This window comes from Alosa pseudoharengus, unplaced genomic scaffold (assembly GCF_046254945.1).
Source record: "Alosa pseudoharengus isolate Yale_2024_CS ecotype anadromous, Long Island Sound unplaced genomic scaffold, YU_APseudo_1.1 YU_APseudo_1.1_scf_6, whole genome shotgun sequence".
Classification (NCBI taxonomy): domain Eukaryota; kingdom Metazoa; phylum Chordata; class Actinopteri; order Clupeiformes; family Clupeidae; genus Alosa; species Alosa pseudoharengus.
The window spans coordinates 13164029-13169028 of NW_027468848.1; the positions used below are offsets into that span (position 1 = coordinate 13164029).

Genomic DNA, 5000 nt, shown 5'->3' on the forward strand with positions numbered 1-5000 from the left:
GTGGTTGGAACGTCGTACTTGTACACTGGGCGCAAAGAAGACTATCCTCACATTTTCCCCTTTGCAACTGTCAAAGAAATCCCATGAACACGGGAAGGCCTAGGGTAGCCTAGGCTATACTGTACATCAGATGGCCTAAAGATTAGGCCCCTCTGCATAGCATTCAGTGATTTGCATGCAGTAATTTTAACACTGACCTTGATCTAGCCTAGTTTGGCTATTTAAAGCTACTTTATTGCCAAAACACAACACAATGTAAATGAACTATAACAAACAATAAAGGACTTAATCACACAAAGTAGGTCTACTATTTTACTGACTATAAAAAAAATAATAATTATGTAGGAAGTTTAGAACCCAGAATTGACCTACAAAAGTGCACCAAATTTAATACAAATGACTCAATACACTTGGAGGAGGTATGAGTCCTTTCTTCTCCAGATATCTTAGGATTTCGCCGTAGTATCGTTTTAGTATCGAGCATCGTGATATTTATGGCAGGTATCGTATCGAAGTCATAATTTTGGTATCGTGACAACACTACTGTACAGCCATCTAGTTAACTATAACAACACATACCCAGGCAATTTTCACCTGACATTATGTTAACACTCACATTTTCAAATATTGGCAATGTGTCTTGTATTTTGAAATAAAAAAAAGCGCCTGAATATGATTGGCCTCTCACAGGAATGAACAAACCTGTCACGACTTATTCAGTGGAGGCTGAACAGTTCTGAGCTGCTTACACTCGCTGTCTCGCTATGACACAAACAGGATTCAGACAGCAATTTCGTGTAGTGTGAGATCCAACCATGAGCTGGCACCCAGCGCTCACCTTTGCTAGACAACGGATAAAGCTCACTGGAGCTTAGATCTGTTATGTGAAGTGAGACCTGCAGCTGTAAAATTCTTTAGTGTTGTTGAAGTAAATAACAGCACTCGTGGAATGCCTGGCATCCAATCAAATTGCTTGTCAGGATCAAAACTGTGGTATATAAAGTGACACTGAGCAGGACATGAGCTGGAGAGGTGAGCTAAAGCTAAACGCTACATGTCATCAATCTCCACTGTTGATATGGCTAATATGCACCGATGAATTGGGTGAATGGAACAAGGGCTGAGTCTAGAATTTTTTCTGCATCTCGAATGTGTTGACATGACAGACATTTCTGTGTACAGTATAGTGTCCCAATGTATGGTGCCTGGTCAACAACTGGGGTTCTGCTACCAGAAAAAGGATTTCAAACTGGGACTGGGACCCTCTACTCGTGTGCATAAAAGGCCAAGTCTGACATATTCCTAATGCTGTAAACTCATGTACACCTTGATCACCTTTTAAAAATTTTTTTTTTGTGTGCTTTGTTCAACCTATAGATAAAACAATAATATCATGGAGAAACAAATATGACTAAACTCTGGCTAAAATCAGATTGTCTTTGAAGCCAGCCCCTAGCTAGCCTGATTCTCCATTTCAGCCAGTACCAACACAATGAAGTGGTGTCCAAAAAAAGACAAGCAGGAGCAGAGTGGAAATTCAGGCCAGTCCCTCCCTGTGCTGCAGCTGGTGAGGAACAGGCACACATCTAGATCATCATGCCTCTGTCACACTCTCTCTCTCTCGCGCACACACACAGACACACACACACTCGTGCGCGCACACGCGCACACACACACACGCGCGCGCACGCACACACGCACACACACACACACACACACACACGCACACACGCACACACACGCAGACATACACCCACATGCACATTAATGTGTGCACACACAGACATTCATACCCATACATACAGACACACACATTCACATGCACACCGCCACCACACACAAACACACACTAACATGCTCACTATATACAGCCACAGTCATAGTCACTGTCACTCACACACACCACACACACACACACACACACACACGCACACACGCACGACACACACACGCACATGTCGCATACATGCAGACACACACCCACACACACACTTACACACACACATTCACACCCACACATACAGACACACACATTCACATGCACACCCCCACCACACACACACACACCTTGTCTATGGCCACCAACTGCTGCAGCGCCAGAGCATGTTCCAACAGCCGACCTCTGCCAACCGTGCCTGACCTCTTCACAACAATAAACAAGCTCTTCGATTGGCTGTTGGCAGAGGGGAGCAGTTGCCCCGGCCACGCCCCCGTCCCCTCAGCCCTCGTCCGCTATCAGGTGACCTTAACGGGCTGGCTGTCATAAATACTCCACGCCGCATAAACATCTGTAACTTAGGCCGCGGCACACCGCCGCCATTGCAAATCAGCACTGCAATGTGCCTCCAGTGAGAAGTACGAAGGCAAGGCAAGGCAAAGAAAGCAAAGCAAAGCAAAGCAATTTCATTCACAAGGAGACTATTCAACCGGTCACATAGATTAGCCTATAGAACTGGAAAGTCATATCAACAATATGGCCGCGGCTGTTTTTGCGAATAAGCCCTATACAATAGAGTAGCAACAATTCAATAGAGAAACCATAACGTGCTAGCTGTCATAAAAACTCCACACCACATTCAACACCTGTAACTTAGGGTGCCACAAACCACTGCGAACCAGGCAATGTGCTTCCAGTGCAGAGAACAAAGGCAAGTCAAACTCACAGCAATTTAGTTCACAAGGAGGACTTTTCCAACTGCAATACAGTACTGTGGCAATGGCACAATTCTTATTCATATGAAGTCAACCACAAAACAAGGAAACTGACATCAAATCGTATGACCTTTGAATCATATTTTAAAGGAAAGGCATGTGTAAGTAAATACACCCTTCATTATGTTTGGTAGTCTATAACCTCTCAGTGTCATTATGTTATAGTGTTGCATGGTACAGTGAAATAGAAAAAAGTGACTGAGTGAGCAAGTGTGTGTCTGTGTGTGTGTGTGTGTGTGTGTGTGTATGTGTGTATGTGTGTGTGTGTGTGTGTGTGTGTGTGTGTGAGTAAGTGTGAGAGAGAGACTGTGGGTGTGGGTGTGTATGTGAGTGGTGAGTGTCTGTGAGTGACAGAGAGAGAGAGAGAGAGAGAGAGAGAGAGAGAGAGAGAGAGAGAGAGAGAGAGAGAGAGAGAGAGAGATTCTGTGTGTGTTAGTGTGTGTGTATTAGCATGTGTGTGTGTTTACGGCTGGGGCCATGACCGTCTCTCTATGTGCCTTTGGGTCAGATGAGTGTCCCGTGCTTGAGGCATGTCGGCTCACAGACACACAGCCTGCAGCTGCCAAGTGCCATGGCTGCCTCCACTGCCTGAGCTGTTTGGCACTGTGTGTGTGTGTGTGTGTGTGTGTGTGTGTGTGTGTGTGTGTGTGTGTGTGTATGCACGCGCCTTTCTGAGTGTGCATGCGCCTTTCTGTGTGTATGTGCGTTTGTGTCTGTGTGTATGTGCGTTTGTGTCTGTGTGTGTGTGTGTGTGTGTGTGTGTGTGAATGTATGTGTGTGAATGTATGTGTGTGTGTGTGTGTGTGTGTGTGTGTGTGTGAATGTATGTGTGTGTGCGTGTGTGTGAATGTATGTGTGTGTGTGTGTGTGTGTGTGTGTGTGTGTGTGTGTGTGTCTCTGTGTGTGTGTGTGTGAATCTATGTTCAGTCATTCATTCATGCACAGCATGCATGAATGAATGACTGAATGAATGAATAAATGAATGAATGACAAACTGCCCATACAGAGCTGCTAATTAGGCTGTTTGCACACACACACACATATATATATATGTATATAAACTCAGATCTCATGTGCATTCCGAAATGCACAGCTTTCTGTCATTCACACACACTGCTCATACATGCAGAAATGGAAATATTTTTCTCTCTCTCTCTCTCTCTCTTTCTCTCTCTCATAGAGTTTGGCTTCCTATCCTTTACCAACCACCAGACCACCGAATGCCCAGCACAGCATTTTCTCGTGCATGTCATATTCTGTGGGTTTTATAAACAGCCCTGATGCCTGCCACGTTCCCCATCTCCCCTCTGAGTGCAGCAAAAATAAATAAAATAAACAAATAAATAAATAAACAAATAAATAAATAACACAGAGGGCAGGCAGCTAAACAAACTATGCTCAAATCCATCCACATGACCAACACATGACTTTGCCTGGGGGTAACTCAGAAAAGAAGATAAACAAATATATAAAAAAATAATTAAAAACAACAACAAAAAGCCAAACACAAAAAGGCTCTAATCCACTCAAATCTGGCAATTGCTCCGATTTACATTAGCTCCCTGAGGCCTTGCGGTGTCTACGTGGGCGGTATAATCAGTCAATGTCTGCAATCCCATTAAAAGCTGCCACACGCGATCCGATCTCTGGGAAGGTGCTCTCTGTCACTCCCACGGCAATCGTGGCCCAGGAGGATACGCTCAGAAACACACACAGGGACGACCTACGCATGTATGTTTCAGAAACACACGGACAAAACTCACACACACACACATATTGTAAACATGTAAATATGTAAACATAGAAACACACACACACACACACACACGCACACACACACACACACACACTTAGAGAGTGACTATTACACCACAATGCAGTAATTACTAAGCTTATACATTTTATGAGAATAAATACACATACACACACATATACATACACACTGCATAACTGCAAGTACAAAGCCTTGGGCTATTGGGGTATTGGGCTCAGTGTATGGTCACAAGAGGGAGTCCAGTATCAGGCTTATTTCTAATACAGTAGCATAGCCCATAGCTGACAGCTCAGCAGAAGGGTATGCATTTCAACTCCAGACTGCAGAGCGGACATGACTCTGAGCGGGCTTGGTAGCTCGGCTCGTAACCAGAGCACTGGGAGTTTACGGTTCCCTGGGTAGAGAGACTCAGACACAGAAACAAACACACAAAGAAACAAACAAACAAACAAACAATCTCCACCCCCTCGCTTTCGCTCCGCGGCGGCTTTCGCTCCGATCCGTTCCTGGCGAA

At 44.7% G+C, this 5000-nt stretch overlaps 1 protein-coding gene across 14 annotated transcripts in view; it reads right to left on the reverse strand.

Moving 5' to 3' along the window:
- The window catches only part of camk2b1 (calcium/calmodulin-dependent protein kinase (CaM kinase) II beta 1), an 80283-nt gene that overhangs the window by 69942 nt on the left and 5341 nt on the right, over positions 1-5000 (reverse strand). The window lies entirely within an intron of this gene.